Genomic DNA, 12,723 nt, shown 5'->3' on the forward strand with positions numbered 1-12,723 from the left:
GTTGCCTATTGTATATATATGCACGCATACATTAAAATATATTAACAGATAATAAACATTCAAGATAAGTTATATATAGTCATAATAGTACATACTAGTGTATATACCATACGTACTTTATGATAATATATTTATAGGTAAATGTAATTATGAATGTATTTCTGTAATATTTTTAATAAAAGTTCATTAGGTTCTTTAACATACTCGGTTTAATATAACATTATTTTTAAACTATGAAAATAGGTTTTCGAATAACCCAATTGTTGAATTTATTTAATTTGAATTTATTTTATTCCCACACTATGTAATGGGAAATGTCTCCTGTCATATCATATTCTTTAAATTGTTACTTTAAATCCTGGAAATGATGGCTTCAGTTGGTTGTCCGCTTTGGAAAAAAAACGTTGATATCAGAAAAGTTTTCAATATAATATACGTTCCATGAAAGTCAAACTCAAATTAATAATTCCCTTCAGAGTAAACGTTTGTTTGTATTTGAGTTTAATGCTTCCTATCTGGAATGCTTAGCTGAACTATTTCTATAATTTAAATACGCAATGGCTACAATGAGACTGCGCAAAGCATCATCCAAATTTCCTGTTCTACACTAATACAAATGTTTACAACACTGATCTTTACTTTTTCATTCCAGCACGCACACATGCAAACACTTTAAATATACGTGTGTGCGTGTGTAGTATGAAACACAAATTGCGCGAACTTGTTGCATTTGACGTTATCGGCAGCACCGAGGGTTACTCAGTTGGTTGCGTGCGATATTATCGGCCACGCCGATATCTTTTTGGCATATGGTCGGAGTATGCGGGGTGAAGCTGGGCCCACGGCGGAGCCCAAAATTTTGAAGGGTGGCAACGCCAGACATGCGATCCACGGCGCCAAAAGCGACGATTGCTATTGGCCGCCCGTTTCGCTCTTAAAGGGAATACGAGGAGAGTGGATCGCATGCCCTTGGATATGCCCTTGGCCTTCATTTGGGCCGTTGACCCAAAAAAAATGCAGCTGTGCAGATGAGCAGCAACGGTGCCCGCCTCGCAAATGTATGCGTGTGCCGAAATTCGGCACCGATGGTGCGGCTGCCAAAAATGTCGTGGAGTTCGATTTGTTCAGCGGTTAACGGCGGGCGTGCCAGCTCGAAGTGAGCAAAAAAGTTGGACATTGCATTTCTGCTTGACAGAGTAAAATTTTTTCCCTTCTGAAAAATTAAGCCGGCACATAATACCAATGGCTTAACAGACGAATAAAAGTTTTGTTTTTGTGTTCTTTGCCATGTAATAAATTTACATAAATCAAACCGCTCGAATCACAAAGAAAATATAATAAAAAAATTAAAAGAGACTTAAAAATTTAAGTGCGACGAGAGACGAACCAAATAAGCCAAAAATTAACGGCTCCGGCACCAAGGAGACCAGCTCGCGCACCAGAGAGGCCCACGAAATATTCAAGGCCAGGATTCAGTGCAGCGGCGCAAACCAGCCATATCCGCGACGCCGCCAGCAAGCGTCGGCGCAAACGTGAAGGCGACGAGACGAGCCACCAACGACCGGGCTCCAACAACGAAGAAGCGGCCACAGGCGAGACCCCGCCCACATCCACCGAGTGAGTCCGTTCCATTGTTTTGCCCATCCTCGTTCGAGCCCCTGGCAGAGTCAGAAGAAGACTCCTAATTGCACTCCCTGAAAAGGAGTAGATTTTTTTTTTATCGTTAAATTTGGTTAATTTGTATTTATAAAATATATTCATACATACATAGGCACTTACGCCGAGCTTCACTTTAGAGTGCGAACGGTGAGGAAAACTCCAACGGTGATGCATCTGCGCCTGTAAAATATAAAAAAAAAAAAAAAATCTAAAATTAACTCTTGCGCGAACTATGCTCACATATTTACCTAATTTGAATTTACGCATTTATATCGCCCCTTACCACCCCCAGAGAGCTCTTTAGGTAGGGTAAGGTAGAATTAAGCGATTTAATACATACAATACACAATACGTGACATACCCAGTTTTAAGTAATTGTGCGGGCCATTGTTCCTAAATCGGGGCAACGATTGCCTCTAAAGTGCCTCATTGCGCGTTTCTTTTGCGGCGACTAGCAATATCCTTGTAGTGTTTCGTCGCCTGTTCCATTCAGTGTTGTAAAAAAATAAAAAAAATTAATTCTATAAGATAAGAGAAAAATTTAGGAATTAATGCGCTGTGTCAATTAGTATAAGTATATGCAGCAGTAATACGCACCTGTGAAGTTAATGAATTATCCGCTTGCATGAGATCCTAAACAGCTGCAAGATAAATGCCATAAGCAATGATTATGATTGTTATACATTTTAAGAAAACGCAACCAATTATACGCACCAATTGAAAGAAATCATGTCCGGCTAAAATAATATTGCTGGGGAGAGTGGGCATTATGGCCGACACGGGCTAATATAGGCCATTTGGTGGCCAAAATGAGGGAGACGGGTGGAGGTGATCGTCTCATGGTAGGGCGGGTACGCTGGGTCCGGAACCGGGGCCCGATCTGGAAGAGTAAGGTGGATAAATAGTGTTTTTTTTGTTAATTTATATTGAGTGTCTTACCTTTGTTGTTTACATTTTCATAGTTGTTACAGCTGTGTATTTTGTTCATGAGTTAGTAGTTCCGAATATTTGTTATCGATTATGCGGTTCATTTTGAGTAGTGTTGTGTGAGTCTGTTTTGCTACAGACGTGTAGCTTTGTTGTTATCGATTGTGCGGACTGCGGGCCAGGGATGGGACCACACCCAGAGAATCCGATGAGCCAGCCGGCGCGGCCCACTGAGAAACAAGCAGTTACGTAACAAGATGGCGCCCAAATTGAAGAAGCACTCGGCTTCTTTGAAGTCGGTGTGTAATCAAAGAAAAATAAATACGATAAAAATGAAGGTACAGAGGAAAGGACTCCCTTGGCTTCAGGACCCACACCGCTGAAGTCTTATGTGGCACGAGTAGGTAGCTCATAATCGCGCAGCGTGTAGTGGAATCCGAGAAGCACGACGGAAGTAGAGGTTATCTGAATATCCATCCATAAGCATGAGGGGTTTTTTTTGTAGTGGTTGATGGCCGTTCGCATGTTGGCGAAACATTTGCGACTATCCATCGTTCGCCTGGTGGTAGCCGCAACGACAAAGGCATCTCATGGTTAAAAAAATGTGATATTAGGGTAGTTTAGTCAGATGTTATTTATTCAATTAGTTGTTTTTGTCTCATTTTGTGTTAATGTTGGATGTATGCTGGCCGTAGTTATACGAGCTTCGGAGACCGGTGACCCAGGACGATATAGAGCCGAGCCTGCGCCGCATCTGTCACACAGCATATCCCAAGAATGGCCAGAAGAGCGACGGAGACGGATCTTGCCATGGTGTCCATTGACATGGGGTGTTTTCTTGTCGCGGTTGATGACGGTAAGTCACGTTTGCTAGTTGGTGAACGTTCGCGACCGTCAATCGTAGCCTGGTGGTAGCCGCCATGACAAAATAACCTGTGACGAAATGTGATATTAGGGTAGGTCTGACTAGAGTTTGTTTAATGTTTTCTATTTGTTTTGTCCCACTCTGTGTTAACGTTTGGTGTGTGCTGGCCGTAGTTAAATGAGCTTCGGAGGCAGGTGACCCAGGACGATATAGAGCCGATCCTGCGCCGCACCTGTCACACAGCATACTCTAAGGGTGCACAGAAGTGCGACAGAAACCAAATAGCCTTCAAGGTAGCGTTCCTTGCATGCCGTCCGTCAGTCAAACTGACGAACTGAGCATGGGACGAATGCTTAAGTGTTGTCCACTGTCCAGATTATGCGTAGATTATTTAGCCTGTGTTAGGATTTGTCTTCTCTCCCCCAAGTATTTGAAATTAATTAGAAAGAAAAAAAATTTTAATTTTGTGAGTGTTTTGTGGTCGATGTGTATTAATTTATTATTCTTTATTAGTAAGATTTGTTAGTGGGTGTTTATTTATTTATTAATTTATTAGAAATATTAGTAAAGTTTTTATAAGGGTTGTAAGCCTTGTAGAAGAGAGGGGTACTGTTCTCAGAAGGGATAAGTATGGCTGAGGAACAGGTGTCTGATTGGGCTTCTGACGCTGATGGGGCGTCGGCTCTGCCACCGCCGCGCCCAGCTGGAGGGCTGGTGCGAACGCCAATGAATTTCCGGGGATTTCCAGAGAGACAGATCCCGAAAGAGGGTCACCTGGTAGACTTGGAGAAAGAATTGGCGCAACAGGATAGACCTCCACGGAACCTGGAGTTCCCAAAAGCCCCGAAAGACTCAGTGCTCAAATCGGCGGCAAACGCGGCGATCGCTCAGGCCCACCAAACATATCTGCATGCTCTGCCATCTGGCATCAGCGAGTCCATCCGCGAGGAGATGCGAGCTGGCTTCATGGAAATGATGAAGGGCATCATTGATGTGCTTAGGCCGCCAGGGAGCCAAACCGCCGAGACTAACACTGCGCCGAAGCCGCCAAGACATGTCGAGCCGGGACCGCGAACAGGCGCCATCCCGAAAGAACGGGAAGCGTTCCAGCGCGAGGCATTTCCACCACCGGTGCCACCGAAGCCACGTAGGCAAGGCGCACGAGGGGCGGAGTATTCGTCCAGCAGCCCAGTTTACGTGGCAGATGCTCAGTCGAGGAACTGGCGTAACCCGAATAACCGCCATTTCCGAGTAGAGGACCGGAGAGCGGATGATTTTCAACCGGAGGAGGCGTACGCCAACGTGCGAGAAACTGCGTACATGAAGCTCGAGCGGTGGAACGTCAAGTTTGACGGCGAGGACGCGATGAATTCGGTCGAGGACTTCGTGTTCCGCCTAGAGTTCCTGCAGAGGCAGTATCAGTGCCCGTGGAAGGAGGTCCTGCGCGGTTTCCACCTGCTCCTGACCGGCCGCGCCCGCGAGTGGTACTGGATGCACGTGCGGCATTCTAGGGTCGACAGCTGGATGCAACTGCGGCATGCCCTCTTGGACAGGTTCCGGGGCTACCAGACGGAACACGAGGTAATGCAGGAGCTTCTACAACGAGAGCAACAGGCCAGCGAAGGGGTGGATGATTATATCCACCACATGCGTCAACTCGCCGCGCGATTCCAGAAGCCGCTGAGAGACCGAGAACTGGTGAGGATTATAAAGCGTGGTTTAAAAGAAAGTCTGGCGAAATATATTTATGCCATGGACGTACTCACCGTGGATGAGCTGCGCCAAGAGTGCCTAGAAGTGGAGAGGCACATGGGTCGCAGAAGCCGGACTGGGTACCTTCAGCCGTCGCGTTGTCCACAAGGAACGAGGCCCGTAGTCCACGAGGTTGAAGTTCCACCGCATCTTACAGAAACGCCACCGGGAGAACTGGAGGAGGCATTCGTGCGAAGCAGGAACTCATCCCGAATTGTATGCTGGAACTGCAGACAGTTCGACCACGTCTTTAGAGACTGCCTGTCCAAGGAGCGGAAAATATTCTGCTATAGGTGTGGAAAGCCGGACACTTTCTGCTCGCAGTGTGAAAACTGTCCGGGAAACCCCAGAGGGAGCGCGGTGATGGCGGGACAGACGCGTTCCGGGACGGCGACCGCGGGAAAGCAGGAGAGGGGCACCTACCAGAGCCAATAATCATTGGAAAGGAGACGGAGATTTGGAATAAGGATCAGGATAAGGCTAATTATAATAATAGTATAAGCAAAGGAGGAACACTTAGGGGCTTACCATACGAAGAACGTGTTCGGGCATACATGTCGGCCCGAAATAGAATTTTTGGTGAGCGACAGCTGGAGGGGATGACGCTAGCCACCCGGAGAATGGTGAAGGCACGTGCGCGCTTCCGCAGACGCAGGATTACCAGGCGCCAGGTCGTCGAAGCGGTGAGACGGGAGGAGAGTATAGACCCACGAGTATTCGCCGAAGTGGAGGTCGCTGGAGCCAAAATGAAAGGGTTGCTGGACACGGGGGCCTCCGTCAGTCTGTTGGGACAAGGATGCCGGGAGTTAGTGGAGAAACTGGGATGGGAAGCGCGGCCATACGAATCGATGGTGAGGACAGCGGCGGGTGCCAATCGCCCAATTTTAGGTCGCGTTGTCCTGCCTGTGAAATACGGGAATAGAACGGAAGATATCGTATTTTACATGTGCCCGGACCTGCGACAGGAACTATACCTGGGAATCGACTTCTGGCGAGCCTTTGAGATCGCACCAGAGCTGCTCGGTCCGGCCAGAAAGTCCGAAACACCACCAGAGGCATCTGAGGTAACGGTAGCGAACCCAGAGGTGGCTTATTACCGGGACGACGACGACTGCGTAACGGATCCGGAAATGTGGGACCTGGACAACGATCAGAGGAGTCAGTTGGAAAGCGTGAAGCGCAGATTTCTCCAATTTGAGAAGGATGGCCTAGGGAAAACTCACCTGCTGCAGCACCGAATTCAGCTGATCGAGGGAGCAGAACCCGTGAAAGACAGACATTATCCGCTGTCCCCGGCCAAACAGGAGATCGTGTGGGCCGAGGTGGATAAGATGCTAAAGTTGGGCATCATCGAGGAGAGTGACAGCCCCTGGAGCAACCGGACGACGGTGGTGATGAGGCCTGGGAAGAACAGGTTTTGCTTAGACGCCAGGAAATTAAACAGTGTAACGGTAAAAGACGCGTACCCGCTTCCATGCATCGAGGGCATCCTATCGCGAATCGACGAGACTCATTTTATCTCTAGCGTCGACCTTAAGTTCGCGTTCTGGCAAATAGAGATGGAGGAGAAGAGCAGGGCGTATACGGCGTTTACTGTACCAGGGAGGCCGCTGTACCAGTTCCGCCACATGCCATTCGGGCTCTGCAACGCCGCTCAACAGCTTTGCAGGCTCATGGACAAGGTAATCCCGGCGAATCTGAGGTCCAACGTATTCGTATACCTGGACGACTTGCTGATAATATCGGCAGATTTTCCAACGCACTTAAAATACTTGGAATTGGTGGCCGAGTGTCTGAGGAACGCGAACCTCACCATAGGCATGGCGAAGTCGAAATTCTGCTTCCGCAACCTAAACTACCTGGGTTTCATCATAGGCGGCGGGACGCTGCGCATGGATCCGGGAAGGGTAGAAGCGATCCGGAACATCCCGAATCCGAGGACGGTCAAGGAACTACGAAGCTTCTTAGGTACGGCGGGGTGGTACCGCCGATTCATAAAGAATTTCGCTGAGATATCGGTACCGTTGACTGATGCCCTTAAGAAGAGAACGGGTAGATTTGTGTTGAGCGACGAGGCCATAGAAGCCATAGAGAGCTTAAAGTTAGCCCTCACCACAGCCCCGGTGTTAGTTCACGCAGATTTTCGAAGACCATTCTTCATCCAATGCGACGCATCTCACTACGGAGTAGGAGCTGTGTTGTTCCAGCTAGACGACGAACAACAGGAAAGGCCGATCGCATTCTTCTCGGCCAAACTCAACAAGCACCAGATCAACTATTCGGTGACCGAGAAGGAATGCCTAGCCGCCAAACTGGCCATACATCGATTCCGGCCGTACGTGGAGATGATGCCGTTCACGGTAATCACCGATCATGCGAGTCTGCAGTGGCTTATGAGTCTCAAAGACTTGAGCGGGAGATTAGCCAGGTGGTCCCTCGAACTGCAAGCGTTCCCTTTCTCCATGCAGTACCGCAAGGGAGCCGACAACGTCGTCGCAGACACATTGTCCCGAAGCGTGGAAGAGGTCGAACTGACCCCGGAAGATCTGTTGGGATTTCAGACCCCGGAGTTCGAGAGCACCGAATATCGAGAGCTGATAAGAGAGGTGATGAGCCAACAAGGGAAGTTGCCGGACCTTAGAGTGCAGGACGGACTTCTGTTCAAGAGGACCGTGCACGAGAGCTTGGAGGATGAGGTCGAAGGCACAAGTTGGAAGCTCTGGGTGCCGGAGTCGCTGACGGCAGGACTCATCCAACAAGCACACGCGGACGAGACGTCAGCTCATGGAGGCATGAGGAAAACGCTGCACGCGCTGCGCAGGCAATATTATTGGCCCAACATGGCCATACAAGTCAGGGACTATGTTCGGAAATGCGATACATGCAAGGAGACCAAGGCACAGAACTACCGAATGCAGGTCGGAATTGGGGAAGAAGTGCGCACCGACCGCCCCTTCCAGAAGCTATATATCGACTTCTTGGGGAAGTATCCACGGTCGAAACGAGGGCATGCGTGGATATTCGTCGTCGTAGACCACTTCTCGAAGTTTACCTTCCTGAAGGCCATGAGGGAAGCCACCGCGGCGGATGTCGTGAATTTCCTAGTGCATGAGGTGTTCTTCAAATTTGGCGTGCCGGAAGTGATCCATTCGGATAATGGACGACAATTCGTGTCAAAGTCGTTCGATGCGATGGTCCAGGCGTTTGGCATTACTCACCTGCGCACACCAGTGTATTCGCCTCAGAGCAACGCCGCCGAACGCGTGAACCGCACAGTGCTGTCGGCAATCCGAACCTACCTGGGTCAGGATCATCGGGAATGGGACGCGTACCTACCAGAGGTGGAAGTGGCGATCCGGAATGCGGTCCACAGCGCTACGGGAGTCACTCCGTTCTTCGCGGTCTTTGGACAGCAGATGTACCTGAATGGTTCCAGTTACAAACTGGCCAGGAAGCTGAGATCATTGGCCGACCACAGTATTTCTGACCTTGACGCAAAGGACAGACTGGCTGTAATCCGAAGCCAAGTCAAGGACCACCTGCACACCGCATACGAGCGAAGTCGCCAACGGTACGACCACCGCGCGCGACAGCTCCATCTGGAACCGGGACAGGAAGTGTGGAGGCGCAACTTCGCACTAAGCAGCTTCGGCAAAGCCTTCAATGCCAAGTTCGCCCGGAAGTTCTTGAAGAGCCGCGTCGTCCGAGCCGTGGGAACCAACGCCTACGAGTTGGAAGATCTCCAGGGACGCGTGCTAGGCGTCTTCCACGCAAAAGATATACGAACATAATCGTAATTTGCTCACCTTCTTGCCAGGCAACGGCGGCGGCAGCGCCAGTCCCCCCTTTTTTTTTTGGGTCAGCAAAAAAAAAAAAAAATATAGATTACTTGTCGTGGGTGTGGCCTACGTTGGGCATCGTTATTAGCCGGCTGGGTCAATCCATGAAATGCGCACGCAGATTCCTTGTAACTGTCCTTCATGTCGTTACAATAATCTGCGTGGTGATGTTGCATTTGACGTTATCGGCAGCACCGAGGGTTACTCAGTTGGTTGCGTGCGATATTATCGGCCACGCCGATATCTTTTTGGCATATGGTCGGAGTATGCGGGGTGAAGCTGGGCCCACGGCGGAGCCCAAAATTTTGAAGGGTGGCAACGCCAGACATGCGATCCACGGCGCCAAAAGCGACGATTGCTATTGGCCGCCCGTTTCGCTCTTAAAGGGAATACGAGGAGAGTGGATCGCATGCCCTTGGATATGCCCTTGGCCTTCATTTGGGCCGTTGACCCAAAAAAAATGCAGCTGTGCAGATGAGCAGCAACGGTGCCCGCCTCGCAAATGTATGCGTGTGCCGAAATTCGGCACCGATGGTGCGGCTGCCAAAAATGTCGTGGAGTTCGATTTGTTCAGCGGTTAACGGCGGGCGTGCCAGCTCGAAGTGAGCAAAAAAGTTGGACATTGCATTTCTGCTTGACAGAGTAAAATTTTTTCCCTTCTGAAAAATTAAGCCGGCACATAATACCAATGGCTTAACAGACGAATAAAAGTTTTGTTTTTGTGTTCTTTGCCATGTAATAAATTTACATAAATCAAACCGCTCGAATCACAAAGAAAATATAATAAAAAAATTAAAAGAGACTTAAAAATTTAAGTGCGACGAGAGACGAACCAAATAAGCCAAAAATTAACGGCTCCGGCACCAAGGAGACCAGCTCGCGCACCAGAGAGGCCCACGAAATATTCAAGGCCAGGATTCAGTGCAGCGGCGCAAACCAGCCATATCCGCGACGCCGCCAGCAAGCGTCGGCGCAAACGTGAAGGCGACGAGACGAGCCACCAACGACCGGGCTCCAACAACGAAGAAGCGGCCACAGGCGAGACCCCGCCCACATCCACCGAGTGAGTCCGTTCCATTGTTTTGCCCATCCTCGTTCGAGCCCCTGGCAGAGTCAGAAGAAGACTCCTAATTGCACTCCCTGAAAAGGAGTAGATTTTTTTTTTATCGTTAAATTTGGTTAATTTGTATTTATAAAATATATTCATACATACATAGGCACTTACGCCGAGCTTCACTTTAGAGTGCGAACGGTGAGGAAAACTCCAACGGTGATGCATCTGCGCCTGTAAAATATAAAAAAAAAAAAAAAATCTAAAATTAACTCTTGCGCGAACTATGCTCACATATTTACCTAATTTGAATTTACGCATTTATATCGCCCCTTACCACCCCCAGAGAGCTCTTTAGGTAGGGTAAGGTAGAATTAAGCGATTTAATACATACAATACACAATACGTGACATACCCAGTTTTAAGTAATTGTGCGGGCCATTGTTCCTAAATCGGGGCAACGATTGCCTCTAAAGTGCCTCATTGCGCGTTTCTTTTGCGGCGACTAGCAATATCCTTGTAGTGTTTCGTCGCCTGTTCCATTCAGTGTTGTAAAAAAATAAAAAAATTTAATTCTATAAGATAAGAGAAAAATTTAGGAATTAATGCGCTGTGTCAATTAGTATAAGTATATGCAGCAGTAATACGCACCTGTGAAGTTAATGAATTATCCGCTTGCATGAGATCCTAAACAGCTGCAAGATAAATGCCATAAGCAATGATTATGATTGTTATACATTTTAAGAAAACGCAACCAATTATACGCACCAATTGAAAGAAATCATGTCCGGCTAAAATAATATTGCTGGGGAGAGTGGGCATTATGGCCGACACGGGCTAATATAGGCCATTTGGTGGCCAAAATGAGGGAGACGGGTGGAGGTGATCGTCTCATGGTAGGGCGGGTACGCTGGGTCCGGAACCGGGGCCCGATCTGGAAGAGTAAGGTGGATAAATAGTGTTTTTTTTGTTAATTTATATTGAGTGTCTTACCTTTGTTGTTTACATTTTCATAGTTGTTACAGCTGTGTATTTTGTTCATGAGTTAGTAGTTCCGAATATTTGTTATCGATTATGCGGTTCATTTTGAGTAGTGTTGTGTGAGTCTGTTTTGCTACAGACGTGTAGCTTTGTTGTTATCGATTGTGCGGACTGCGGGCCAGGGATGGGACCACACCCAGAGAATCCGATGAGCCAGCCGGCGCGGCCCACTGAGAAACAAGCAGTTACGTAACAAACTCTATTTGTTACCCTTGCCAAAAGATGTTTTTCATAATAAATACAGAAATCCCGTTGCCCGCGTACTTATCCATGTACACAAAGAAGCGTACAAATGCCGCTTTGTCCGAGAAATTCATACTACCCTGGCTCTTTATACAAATGAAAGCATAAGGAACTTCCCTCGCGCATACGTTTAGATAAATGAATGCATAGGGAATTTTTGCACATCTACGTATGTATGCATTAAGATTACAGTGGATCACAGCTCAAATTGAACTTTACGTGGGTAAATTTCTAAGAATCGATGGTATTTTGAAAAACCGCGAAATTACTCAAAAGCGGAAGAATGTATCAAAATGACGCCAGATGTGATTGTAGATGAAAGAGAAGGTAGTTGTATTAAATTTTAGATATTCTGTTGGCAATAAAAAATTGTTGAGCTAAGCCAAGTGATGGCAATTAATTTTTGTTTCCTTCTGTCTTAAAATATTTTTTTTAATACAAGAAGTTTGTTTTATTTACTATACTATTCAGGAATATTTATTTGAAAAGTCATTTTTCCGTGTATAATTTTTTGCTGATATTTACAACGCCCTTAAGATTTGTATATTGTCCTAGTGAATTACAGCGTGAGTCACTGTATGAAATATATGTATGTATGTATGTATGTGAATATCTGACACAGGTTTGTGTAAAGAGAATACGTTAGTGTGCATCTAATCATCTCGCACAAAGAATGTTTACGTTAACATTCAGAGACGAGATTTTTTTATCAATGAAATACTGCATCTCGTTGGCTGCAGCTAAGCACTAGAACTTGAATCATGAAGAAAAATATGTACACGCATTCAATTACCTACACAATACATATACAAATGCATGTACATACATGCAGGGGAATGTAACGGAACGAAGAAGCGTTATTCGGGAACAAAAAAACATCGTGTCACAGTAAAAAAAACACGATATTTGACCAGCCCTAAAACTCATACATTTGTATGGTTCTGTTCCTAGAAAATGCGTGGGGCGACGTTAGCTACACACCCAAAAAGAAATGCCCAAGAAAAATGTTGTAGGGTATAAAAAAAAAACAACTCGCATACACTTCCACTTAAATGAATAGGACCCGCACAAATTGCAAATGTCTCCAGTTACTACATATATATAATATTTGGTGTGCGCAGTTGGGAGTTCCACTGCATTGTTAATATGTATATCTACATAAAATTTTTACTCTATTATTGATATACATATGTATATTTATTATATATTTTTTTATATATAATCTTCGATAATGAGTACATTTTGTAAAGGCAGGTCGAGTGGATGGTGTCTTTTAAGGCGTCGGAGGTGCAGGTTGTTGTCCAGGAGGTTTATTTCAAGGTGGCTCAGTCGGTCTCAGTATACAA

This window comes from Drosophila virilis, chromosome 6, assembly GCF_030788295.1.
Source record: "Drosophila virilis strain 15010-1051.87 chromosome 6, Dvir_AGI_RSII-ME, whole genome shotgun sequence".
Taxonomy (NCBI): Eukaryota; Metazoa; Arthropoda; class Insecta; order Diptera; family Drosophilidae; genus Drosophila; species Drosophila virilis.